This window comes from Elaeis guineensis, chromosome 1 (assembly GCF_000442705.2).
Source record: "Elaeis guineensis isolate ETL-2024a chromosome 1, EG11, whole genome shotgun sequence".
NCBI classification, from domain to species: domain Eukaryota; kingdom Viridiplantae; phylum Streptophyta; class Magnoliopsida; order Arecales; family Arecaceae; genus Elaeis; species Elaeis guineensis.
Genome location: NC_025993.2, coordinates 104,276,210 through 104,290,081, shown reverse-complemented (window position 1 = coordinate 104,290,081; position 13,872 = coordinate 104,276,210). Strand labels below are relative to the sequence as shown.

The following is a 13,872-nucleotide window of genomic DNA, read 5'->3' as shown; positions in this document are numbered from 1 at the left end:
ACCTAAGGAGGATTCTTAGAACTTTTCAATGGTTCTCTCTCGGATCAGACTGATACTTACTCACTACTCCTAGTGAGTATAGCACATCCAGTCTCGTACATATTATGACGTACATTATAGATTCCACTGCAGAAGCATATAGGATTCTACTCATATGCTCTCTCTGTTGTCAAGTTGTCAGATAATCCTTCTTAGAGAGAGTAATTTTATGACCTATCGAAAGATAGTCTTTCTTAGAATTCTCCATGCTAAATCATTTCAGCACGGTGTTGATATACGTTGATTGAGACAATCTAAGCAGTCTTTTAGATCTATTTCTATAAATCTTCATTCCTAGGATATAGGATGCTTCTTCCAAATTATTCATGGAGAACTGTGAAGATAGTTAAAGTTTTACACTTTGTAAAGCATAAATGTTATTTTCTATTAATAATATGTCATCCACATATAATACAAGGAAGATGACTACAGAACTATTAGCCCATTTATATATATAGGGTTCTTTTTCATTCTTAATGAAGTCATACATTCTAATCTTATCAAAACGCATGTTTCAACTCTGAGAGCATTATCAAAGGAGAAAATATCTTCTCATAGTCAATACCATGATGCTGATGATATCTCTTGACAACCAAATGGGTTTTATAGGTCTCCACCTTCCTGTTTGCACTTTTTTTTCTTTTAAAAATTTATTTACAACCTATAGGTCTCATCCTTTTAGGTAAATCAACTAATGTTCATACATCATTGATCTTCATGAATTTTATTTCGAATTTTATGTCAGTCATTTTTTAGAGTTGGGCCTCTACGTGGCATCCATATAGGTGATCGGATCTTCATTATTTTCATCAAGTTCAATAGGATCACCATTCTGAACTAAAAAACCATAGTATCTCTCTAGCTGACGCGGTACTCTACCGGATCTCCTTAAAGGTGCCTCAACAATGGATTCTGAATTTAATCTACTCAAATCCGATTCTATATTTTCACTTGTTTGTGTCGATTCTTCTACTTGTCAAACTTCCTTAAGTTTAATTTTAGTGGTATTACTTTCTTTTATAAGAAACTTCTTTTCTAAAAGGACTGTCTTATTACTGATGAACATCTTTTGTTCATCAGCATGGTAGAAGTAATATATCCTAGACTCCTTAGAAAATTTTACAAATAAGTACTTATTGGATCGAAGTCCAAGCTTATCAGTCTGCAAACATTTGACATAAACCAGACAACCCAAATCCTAAGGTGAGAGAGTGTCGACCTACATCCAATCCATATCTCATATGGTATTCTTGCAATTGATTTGCTCGAAACATTGTTTAGAACATAGTACGCAGTCTCAAGAGCATAGATCGACAGACTCGCAAATCCTATTGATAAGTGGTATATTTTTATATTTATTAAAGATATTTTTGGTAATTTATGATGCTAACATCTTCTTAAAAATTCTAATTTCATGAATTTATTGAATTTTCTTAAAAAATAAGTGATTTTGAAAAAAATATGAAATTAGATATATTTATAAAAAAAATAGATGTTAATTTAATTGAGTAATTTAAGTACCAAAATGAAGAAAAATTTTTGAAGAATTTAATGCATATTTTTTCTAATTTTTCAGATGAAAATCGAAGCAAAAATGGAGCTAAAATATCTTAAAAAAATAAAAAAATATTACCTCTGGTGCACGGTGGATCGGTCGATCGATCCACAGAGCCAGGGCACAGTCCACAAGAATAGTTATGCGGTCCACAGGCGTGGCTCACAGCGAGAGAAAGATCCTGGGTGTGATCCAACGGCTGAGATTTAATCCAACCCAGATTTGACGGTTCAGACTCGTTGCCAACTTTGAATAGGACTCTTTTGCACGATCCGATGGCCCAGAAGCAATCCATCACGCGATCCAATCGCTGTTATCATTCCTGACTTTGAATAGGACTCTTTTACGCGATCCGACGGCTAGAACTTTATCAGAATCCAGATCCAACGGCTGACATTTGATTCGATCCTGATAAGGATTATAACTCTGATTTTTGAGCAGATCTGGATGGTCCAAAGCTGATCCAATGGTTAGAAATATTCTTAAGGAGATTAATACGATTTCTAAGGATTTTAGAACTCCTTTTTCTATCAAAAAAATTATAAAAAATTTATCTATAAATAGGAGGTCCGGGAATAAGCTTTAAGAGCAGAAAAATTGAGTAGAAAGTATAAAAAAAAATAAAAAAAAATAAAATAGCTTTAGAGACCCAAAAAAAAAGGAGAAAAATTGATTCGCTCTACGGAGTATGACGGAAGACGGAGAGATCATCAACCATCTTCCCGACGAGGCTTGGCTGATCAACTTCAGATCTTTGTTACAGTTTTATTTTTATTTTATTTTATTATTTTTTTTAAATTTTTTATACTTGAATTTTAATTTTAATTAATATAAAATTTATTTTTTTGCACTTTAAATTTCTGTCTTTTATTTTTTGCACGTCGATGCTAGGATCTAATTAGTAGATCTTAGTATCAATTTATTTTTATACTTTTTAAATTTTTATTATTTATTTTTATTGCAAGTAGATGCTAGGATCTAGTTAGTAGATCTTAGTATCCGATTTATTTTTTGCACTTTTAATTTTTATTTTCTGACTTAAATTGCTTTCTCCAAAATTTTATTTTTTTTGTAAAATCAAAGATTTCAAATCAAAATCCTGCTTTCTCTGTGGATTCGACCCGACTTACTACTTTCTATATATTTTTAATTTTTATTGAAGTCAAAATTTGATTGATAATCATGGTGTCCTAACGACAGCATCTTGATCCTATCAATTTTTGACGCTATTATCGGAGAAGGCACCAATTTTAATGTTTGATTTCTTTGATTTTCTTATGACTATTGCTTACTAATTCTTTTTTATCTTTGTGCAGAAAAAAATTTAAAAAAGAGATAGAAAACTTTCAATTTTGCTTGGTGAGATCAATCCTAACCCTAACTTTAACTAATTTTTTTAGTATTAATTACTATTTTTTTAATTAACTTAAAATTCATCCACATAAATCTAATAAAAATTACATGACAAGAGTAGAAACTTAATTTTAGGAGCATTCATCATTGTAGATTTATTTTTGGTGATCGCTGGAGACAAGGTAAGCTTTCAAGTTTTATTAGTTTCATGCATCTAATTTAGTTGCATAGAACCTCTTGTTTGAAATTGATTATGTAAATTCATCTCAAATCAATTTAAGGGCAACACCCATAACAAGATAAGGTAGAGATTTCATCACCCTTTTTTGGCCCAAAAATAACCAACCAGCATTCCACATTAACCTTAGCCTAACTAAAATCAAGTAGACATTGGCCCCTAGTATTAATCGAGTTCAGTTTTGAGTATTGTGGTGAAGTCAAGTGCAAAGTAAGTTCGAACTCACCCCTGAAACTGGTGTCTAAGGCTAGAGGTTACAAAGGCTCTGCCTAAGTGGACTCGTGGTTATTTAATTGGTTCCGTTAGCTTACCTGGCCAATTCAATTGGTGTCTAAGGCAAGCAACGGGGGGACCCCCATGATCCCACCTCTTACCTGGCTAGTTGAAGGAAGTGAGAACAAACCCAATTTGCATTTAAGCTAAGCCACTCTACATTGAACTGTTAGGTCTAAGAAACCCGTAGGTGTCTAGATTTAACTGTTTGCTAACTTGATTGCAATTAACACTTAACCACAACTAATTCTTCTCACCTTACGTATCTAGGTCTAGAGCTCTTTCTTTCTTTTCTCTCCTTTTTCTATTTTTCTGCAAAAAAAAAAAACTTGAATCATACATTAGGATTTGCACTGGTATATGCAAGGTAGAAGATCTCTCTATCCTGACCTAGTTAAACCCAATCCTGAGATTGAACGGTTGATTCATATTAAACCTGAAAATCAGATGGCTGGAGATCCTAGAGAACCACCTAGGCAGATGAAGGAATATTTTATTCCTTCCACTTATAACCCATCGACTTGTATCCACTTACCTGATATCCCTGCAAGCCACTATAAGATCAAGTCGATCACAATCCAGATGCTTCCGTCTTTTTATGGGAATACTAATGAAGATCCTTACAAGCATCTGGATGAGTTCTTAGAAATTTGTTCCATGGTGAAAATTTAAAATTTTACTGATGATGCACTTAGATTGACCTTATTTCCCTTCTCACTTAAAGACAAAGTCAAGTACTGGCTTGGCACAATAGAGAGATCAATCCAAACTTGGGCTGAAATGCAGCACGAATTTCTTAAAAAATTCTATCCCATAGGTCGAACCAACACCATGAAGCGAGCCATCACTGGATTTGCTCAGCTTCCAGGAGAACAAATTTATGAATCATGGGAGAGACTTAAGAAACTTCTTAGAAAATGCCCACACCATGGTCTATCTAAGTAGCAAATTGTTCAAGCTTTTTATGAGGATTTAGGTGACCAATACAGACAGATGGTAGATGCATCTTGTGGGGGTGCATTCATGAGTAAAAGTGAGGATGAAGCCTACACTTTATTTGAAACTTTGAGTGAAAATTCAATCAATCATGCTTCATTATCCTCCTACGAAAGATCAATTCCTCACCAAAAGTGGGCAGAAATTTTTGAGATCAAGCAAACAGACTCTAGTCCTAAGACCGATCTGAACCTAATAGTCCAAAGATTAGATAAAGTCGACCTTCTTGCCCAGAAATTTGATCAGTTCCTAGCATTAGGTCAACAATCTCCTACATAATACATACCACCACCTAATTATCAGGAGATTTGTTCTATCTGTGCTAGCCCGACCCACCATGTGAGCGAATGTCCCATGGCTGCACAGTTTCCACCTTTCATTCAAGAACAAGTTCAAGCTGCTCAAGGTTACTCCAAATCTATCAATGATCCATTCTCTAATATATACAATTCAGGCTGGAGAAACCATCCTAATTTTTTTTGGAGACCCCAACAGACTCAGGCTCAGACCCAAATTTCTCCTATGCAAAATTTTCAGAATAGGCCTCCATATTAAAATTATGCCTACAATAGAGGTCAGCCCAGTCAATCTATCCAACCACCATATCAAAATCAGCCACCATGCCCACCTCCTCAACAGACTAATCTAGCTGATGATAGATTAAACCAACTACAACAATTGATCATGACCCAACAATAATCTATCGCTAGGCTAGAAATACAAATAGGACAATTAGCTGAGTCTACCATGAGGAGAGAAATAGATCAACTCTCAAGCCAACCAGTACCAAATTCTAGAAACAACCCATCCACTCATCAACCACCTGGACCTAATCATCAATCCACTGTCCCATCTAAGAATCCTCAATTTGAAAATGTCAAAGTAATTACTGAACTTAGAAGTGGTAGGATTCTTAAGGACCCATATCAAGATCAGGTGAGAGAAGCTAGTATTGATGCTAGCCCAAATAAAAATTTGAAAGAAGAGATTAGAACTGAGACTAACCCGATAGATGAACCAGAACCAGAAATTGCTACTGATCTAAGCAGAAAAGACAAAGAAAAAAAAAAGCAGATGAGTTACTCGAGACATATAGACCAAAAGTCTCATTTCCTTCAGCCTTAGAAGTTGGTTCTTTCCGTAAAAAGCAAGGAGCAAGCAATGAGGAACTGATGGAATTGTTTAAACAAGTTCACATTAATCTACCTCTCCTCGATGCAATTCAACATGTCCCAGCCTACGCTAAATTTCTTAAGGAACTTTGCACCCAAAAGCATGAGCCACGAACAATAAAGAGAATCATGTTATCTGAGGATGTTAGTGCAGTCTTGTTAAATCCATTATCTCAGAAAATGAAAGATCCTGGTGCTCCTTTGATTTCATGTGTTATAGGAGGCATCACCTTTGACCGAGCTTTGTTAGACTTAGGAGCTAGTGTCAACCTACTTCCAACCTCAGTCTATGAAAAATTTGAGATAGGAGAACTGAAACCTACGTCGGTTATTTTACAACTAGCTGATAGATCTGTCAAGACTCCACGTGGTCTGATCGAGGATGTTATAGTTAAAGTCAATACATGTTATTTTTCAGTAGACTTCCTCATACTTGATATGGAACCATCCCAAGAGCTGAATCAAAATCCTATAATTTTAGGTTGCCCATTCCTAGCCACTGCCAATGCCAATATTAATTGTAAAACAGGAGCTATGGATATTTCTTTTGGGGATCAAAAGGTGAGAATCAATATTTTTAATGCCTCGAAGTATGCTCAAAAGGAGGAAAGCTGTTCATTAATTAATCTGATAGATGAGATAGTTGAAATTGATTTCTCCTTAGATTTGAAAGAAGATGATATTCAAGATGAATTCAATGATGAAATCTAAGATCAGGAGGTGAATGCCTTGCTTGATTCACCTCATTTAGCGCAATCACTATCTTGGTCAATGAAAATTGAGCCTTTACCTAAGTTAAAATCGGAACCACTACGTCCTTCAATCCAGGCCCCACCACAACTTGAACTGAAATTTTTGCCTGAATCACTTAAGTATGCATTTTTAGGACCTGAAAAAACTCTGCCAATAATCATTGCCTCTGACCTAACCCACGAATAGGAAGACCAATTGTTAAATGTATTAAAAGCACATAGAGAGGCCATAGGTTGGACTGTTGCTGATTTAAAAGGTATCAGTCCATCAATATGCATGCACCATATTTACACAGAGTATAATGCCAAACCCATCCAAGAAATGCAAAGACGGCTCAACCCGAATATGCAAGATGTAGTCAAGAAGGAAGTAATTAAATGGTTAGATGCTAGTATTATTTATCCTATTCTGACAGCCACTGGGTGAGTCCCACTCAAGTCGTTCCAAAGAAATCTGGACTCACGGTTGTCCGTACTGACCATGGAGAACTTGTACCAACACGACTTTCTTCTGGGTGGCGTGTGCATAGATTATAGAAAACTTAATGCAGCCACCCGTAAGGATCATTTTTCCTTACCCTTTATTGACCAAATCTTAGAGAGATTAGCTGGCCAACAATATTTCTGCTTTTTAGATAGATACTCAGGATACAATCGATAGTAATCTATCCAGGAGATCAGGAAAAGACCACCTTCACATGTCCCTATGGAACCTTTGCTTTCCGTAGAATGCCTTTTGGATTATGTAATGCACCCGCAACTTTTCAAAGGTGCATGATGTCAATATTTTCAGACATGGTAGGAGATTTTTTAGAGATATTCATGGATGATTTTTCAGTCTTTGGAGAATCTTTCGAAAGTTGCCCCAATAATTTGGAGAAAATGTTAAAACGATGCATTGAGGCCAATTTAGTTTTAAGTTGAGAGAAGAGTCATTTCATGGTTAAAGAGGGAATCGTATTAGGGCATATTATTTTCAAGAGAGGGATTGAGGTTGATAGAGCAAAGGTTGAACTGATTTCTAAACTTCCTCCACCCACTTCTGTCAAACAAATTCGATCTTTCCTTGGTCATGTAGGATTTTACCGTCGTTTCATTAAAGACTTTTCTAAAACATCCCGCCCTCTATGTAATTTGCTTGCAAAGGATGTCCCCTTTAACTTTAATGAAGAATGCCTTAAAGCTTATGAATTTTTGAAAGAAGCTGTGACCAAAGCTCCGATCATCCAATCACCAGACTGGTCACTACCTTTTGAGATCATGTGCGATGCTTCTGATTTTGCCATAGGAGCTGTCTTGGGCCAAAGGGTAAATAAATATCCTGTAGTAATTTACTATACTAGTAGAACTCTGAATGAAGCTCAGATGAATTATACCACAATCAAGAAAGAGTTACTAGCTGTAGTATTTGCCTTGAAAAAGTTTCGATCATACCTGTTAGGATCAAAAATCATGATTTATTCAGATCATACGGCTTTGAGATATCTGCTCTCAAAAAAAGATGCCAAACCACGATTGATTAGATGGATTTTACTGCTACAAGAGTTTGATATTGAAATTCGAGATAAGAAGGGATCTGAAAATGTTGTAGCAGACCACCTATCAAGGATCTTAGTTAAAGATTGTGAACCTGCATCAATTGAAGAATCTTTTTCAGATGAACAACTTCTGGTAGTTTCACATACAAAGGTCCCTTAGTTTGCAGATATTGTGAATTACTTAGCAGTTGGACAAATTCCTGATGGTTGGTCTAAAAATGAAAAGGATCGATTCTTTGCTCAAATCAAGTATTATCTTTGGGAAGATCCTGAGGTTTTTTGAATTTGTGCTGATCAGATCATTCATAGATATGTTCTTGAGACTGAACAATGAAATTTTGTCATACTCTTGCTTGTGGAGGGCATTTTTCTGGACAAAAAATTATGGCTAAAGTATTGCAAAGCAGATTTTATTGGCCCACATTGTTTAAGGATGCTTATAATTTTAGCCAGGAATGTCTCAAATGTCAAGCGTTAGGAAATATTTCAAGGAAAAATATAATGCCTTTGAATCCCATCTTGGTAGTTGAAATTTTTGATATTTGAAGAATTAATTTTATGGGACCTTTTCCACCCTCCAATGGTTTTGAATATATTTTGGTGGCCGTCGACTATGTTTCTAAATGGATTGAGGCAATAACAACACGAACCAATGATCATAAAGTAGTCATAAAATTTGTCCAAAGGAATATCTTTTCTAGGTTCGGATTTCCACGTGCTATCATTAGCGATGGAGGTACCCACTTCACAAACCACCATTTTCGAACTTTGCTACAAAAGTATGGGATCACACATAAGATAGCTACCCATACCACCCGCAAACAAGTGGCCAAGGTGAAGTATCCAATAGGGAGATTAAGAACATCCTGCAAAAGACTATTAGGCCTGATCGTAGAGATTGGTCAGATCGATTAGGTGATGCATTATGGGCTTATATGATAGCTTATAAAAATTCTATTGGTATGTCTCCCTACAGATTGATTTATGAAAAAGTATGTCATCTTCCAATAGAACTTGAACACAAAGCATATTGGGCAATTAAGCAATTAAATTTTGATTTAAAACAAGCTGGTTTCAACCGAATGTTGCAATTGAGTGAATTGGATGAATTAAGACAAGAGGCTTATGAAAATTCATGAATTTATAAAGAAAAAATAAAAACTTTTGAGCCAAATCAACAAGTCTGATTATTTAATTCAAGGCTAAAATTATTTCCAAAGAAATTAAGATCTAGATGGGATGGACCTTATATTGTAAATCAAGTATTCCCACATGGTGCAATCAAACTTTATGATCCTAAATTCAAAAATTTTTTTAAGGTAAATTTTCAAAGATTAAAACCATACATAGAAGGGATATCATTAAATCAAAATATTGATCAAATAGCATTAACAGACCCACACTAAACTGAATAGCATGGTCTGGCTGAAGACAGTAAACTTAGCGATTCCTGGGAGGCAACCCAGTTTTTCCAATTTTCAAGTTTTCAATTTTTGCTTTTGCCTTTGCTTTCTTTTGTATTTTATTTAGGATAATCGAGTCTTGCTTTGTGTCTTTTGTAGAGATCTGAAAATAATCTTGGCTAAGTTGGGGGGAGAATCAGTTTTAAAAAGACTTATAGATCAGGTGATATCTCTCTTTTTCTTTCTCTTTACATGCACTGTTCATATTTTCTACTCCATTGAGGACAATGTTGATTAAGTTGGAGGAAAGAATAAAATTTTTTTAAGTCCTCAAGTAAGTTAGTATTTAGTATTTAAGTATCTGATTACACTTAAGAATCGAGTTAAACCAAGTATTTTTAAAAAAAGAAAATTGATGTACAGATCAGAGAGTTTGTGAGATATTGAGGGATCAAATATTAAGAAAACTCAATAAAGAGTTAAGTTTAAAACTTAAATAATTTTCTTTGAGCATTTTTAAATTTTTCTACCAGCATCAAAGAAGAGTTTACTTTCTATGGATTTGTGTAGAGTAACTATATGTTTCTTCATATATTTAAAAAAAAAGTTTTCAAGTACTTCATATTGAGTAACCGGACCTCTTTGCCTAAGCAAGCATTGAGTTTCGCATCAAAAGGTATGAAGGGCAAAGAAGCTTTGTTGTAAAGCTAGTTTTAACTCGTAGCCTATTTGATTCGAGCAAGTAGGTTCGAGGAATATTTTATACCTAGTACCCTAAAGCTATCTGGTTTGGGAGTCATTGACTGAAAACTCACTACATGGGTCAAACAGAAAGCTTAAGGGGTTAAGACACTCAATAGCGGTACAATATTTAAAAAAAAAATTAATCAATAAATGAAGGACAGAAGTAACAATATACTTGTCCATATGAAGGTTAATGATTTGGAGATAAAGGTAGGGATAATTTGAAAAAGTTCAGAAAATATTTAGTATTCTTAGTTTAACTCTCATATTGACTAGTATTAATACCCCAATGACATACCTCATTTACACTCTACTGAACATTAGTGGCCTTTTTGAAAAATTATTTGGTAAAATTTGAGATTTTAAGTTTAAAGGTACTTGATTCTAAATTCTTTCTTTACTCGAGGACGAGCAAAGTTCAAGTTGGGGAGTGTGATAAGGGGTATATTTTTATATTTATTGAAGGTATTTTTGGTAATTTATGGTGCTAACATCTTCTTAAAAATCCTAATTTCATGAATTTATTGAATTTTCTTAAAAAATAAGTAATTTTGAAAAAAAAATATGAAATTAGATATATTTATAAAAAATAGATGTTAATTTAATTGAGCAATTTAAGTACCAAAATGAAGAGAAATTTTTTAAAAAATTAATGCATATTTTTTTTTAATTTTTTAGGTAAAAATCGGAGCAAAAATGGAGCTAAAATATCTTAAAAAAATAAAAAATATCACCTCCGGTGCACGGTGGATCGGTCGGTCGGTCCACAGAGCCAGGGTGCGGTCCACAGGAATAGTTACATAGTCCACAGGCGCGGCTCACAGCGAGAGAAAGATCCTGGGCATGATCCAATGGCTGAGATTTAATCCAACCCAGATCCGACGGTTCAGACTTGTTGTCGACTTTGAATAAGACTCTTTTGCATGATCCGACGGTCCAGAAGCAATCCATCATGCGATCCAACGGCTGTTATCGTTTTCGACTTTGAATAGGACTCTTTTGCGTGATCCGACGGTCAGAACTTCATCAGAACCCAGATCCAATGGCTGACATTTGATCCGACCCTGATAAGGATTATAACTCTAATTTTTTAGCAGATCTGGACGGTTCGAAGCTGATCCGATGGCCAGAAATATTTCTAAGGAGATTAATACGATTTCTAAGGGTTTTAGGACTTCTTTTCCTATCAAAAAAATTATAAAAAATTTATCTATAAATAGAGGGTCCAGGAATAAGCTTTAAGAGCAAAAAAATTGAGTAGAAAGTATAGAAAAAAATAAAAAAAAAAATAAAATAGCTTTAGAGATCCAAAAAAAAGGAGAAAAGTCGGTTCGCTCTACGGAGTACGATGGAAGATGGAGAGGTCATCAACCATCTTTCCGACGAGGCTTGGCTGATCAACTTCAGATTCTTGTTACAGTTTTATTTTTATTTTATTTTATTATTTCTTTTAAATTCTTTGTACTTGAATTTCAATTTCAATTAATGTAAAATTTATTTTCCTGCACTTTAAATTCCTGTCTTTTATTTTTTGTACGTAGATACTAGAATCTAATTAGTAGATCTTAGTACCAATTTATTTTTATACTTTTTAAATTTTTATTATTTATTTTTATTGCAAGTAGATGCTAGGATCTAGTTAGTAGATCTTAGTATCCGATTTATTTTTTGCACTTTTAATTTTTATTTTCCGACTTAAATTACTTTCTTCAAAATTTTATTTTTTTTTATAAAATCAAAGATTTCAAATCAAAATTTTGCTTTCTCTGTGAATTCGATCTGACTCACTACTTTCTATATATTTTTAATTTTTATTGAAGTCGAAATTTGATTGATAATCACGATGTCCTAACGACTGCATCTTGATCCTATCACCTATCATGGATCAAACCATATCTAATAGAGTTTGATTCCTTCTTTCTGATATCCTATTATGTTATGATATCTCAGGAGGGGTCTATTGTGAGAGAATCTCATTTTCTCCTTGAAGAAAAAATGGATAGTTCAAAGCATGTATTTTTAAAATTTTACAGTAAAATAATAAAAAATTAAATATTTTAGTCTTCTAAACATATCTTAGATCAAATATAAACTACCATTAAGGATCTATGATATAAAAAATTTATATATAAAATCTGATATAAAATAAAAAACTATATCGATCACATCGATGCCCTGAATCTGATCTAACTTTTAGATTATGTCGGTAGAGTTCAGAACTCATCACCTTTTTATGGATCGATTGTCTTCACTACTGATAAATATGATACAAATCTCTTACTAATGTCGAGCAACTGTACAAGTCATCTGATCTCTACAGATCGTCCACTCGAAGCTCTGATCGGATCTTCCTTTGCGGGAGTGCTAGCTCGCGTCGAAGGCTCTGGATGGCTGATCCAAGCTCTTTTTTTCGAATCTTTCGGACTTCTCTAGATTAGAAGATGAAGCTTTATGAGGAGATGGTGGTGTGAAAGATTAGACAAGACTCACTTTTATATTTTTCTTCTCACAAAATCTAGAGATGAAACCCTAGAACCCACAGCTCACGCTTGAGAGGAAGAACACTTTCTCTGTTTCTCACGCACGGAAGACCAACCCACTCTCAACATTTTACATCCCATCTCTCAGGTTTTTCATACCAAAAATTACTTCTAATCTCGCACAAAATTGATTTCCTTTTAAGGTTGGCATCTCATGGAAGATAAGAATAAGGTAGTTTCGGTTTAAATTCAAGTGTTGGTTGATCCTTATCACCAATTCAAATCAAATTTGAATTAAATTTTGAATCAAACTTTATCCTTATCTATGAACTTAGAGAGGGATTGACCAACATCAGAATGGGTATAAAAAATCTCATGTAAAAATACTTTATGCATGGAGAAATGTGGTGGCGTGAAGAGAAAAGTCCAACTTAATTTGGACTCTAAGTTTTCATTCAAATTCAAATCAATTTGAACTCAAATTTAAACCAACCAATTTCTAATTCAAAAGGACTCAGATGAAGATGTGAAAAAGATTTCTAGGTATGAGAAAAAATTACATAAAATATTTCTCACATGAAGAATAAGAGGATGAAGATAAAGGAGGTGTAAGGGATTCGAATTCGAATTATTTTTCTCATTCAATTAGATTCTTAACCCAACCAAATTAGGTTAAACCCAATTGGGCCATTAAACCTGATCTAATTAGGTAGCAAATAATTTTGATCAAATTTTAATCAAATCAGAAACTAATCAAGCTCAAGTCCTGATCATATCAAAAATCAAACATCCTTAGCGATTAGATCATCTCATAACCTAATCGAATCAAACCAAATTGAATCCAATTCAATTAAATTCGATCTAAACCTTGATACTCAATCAAATTGAGTTAATTAGTAATCTAATTACTAATCAATCCTCTCATAATTCATCAATAATTAATAAATTAATTTATTATAATTTTTGCACAGGATTAATCATCAATCGAATTGACTGTTTTATCCTGGAATGATTCTTAATCGTTGATCAGCCATATGATCAGTTAGAAATTTTTTTTTAGTATGACCTCATAGGTTCGAACCTAAGTCGGTAGTATAAAAATAATCTTTCTATACCAATTAAAATGACCATCTAGCAATGATATCCGATGTTCGGATAGGTCGAAAGATTGCAAAGCATCATTCAAGAACCTATTGGCATATGATTACCGCATAGTTCATTCCTTTGACCCAAATGCTCAAGGTGACCTAGCGTTTAACTGCCAATCCTGATATGTTCATCCACATTATATTTTAATTTTCAACATCCATCACATGGATTATCCCGACC

The 13,872-nt window shown here is 34.1% G+C and overlaps 1 non-coding gene across 1 annotated transcript; it reads right to left on the bottom strand.

Annotated features, from left to right (window-relative positions):
- Positions 1-4,284: 4,284 nt before the first annotated feature.
- Positions 4,285-4,393, bottom strand: LOC140854973 (small nucleolar RNA R71). The gene has a single exon (XR_012138066.1). It is a non-coding gene; the product is annotated as a small nucleolar RNA R71 (small nucleolar RNA).
- Between the last annotated feature and the right edge of the window lie 9,479 nt (positions 4,394-13,872).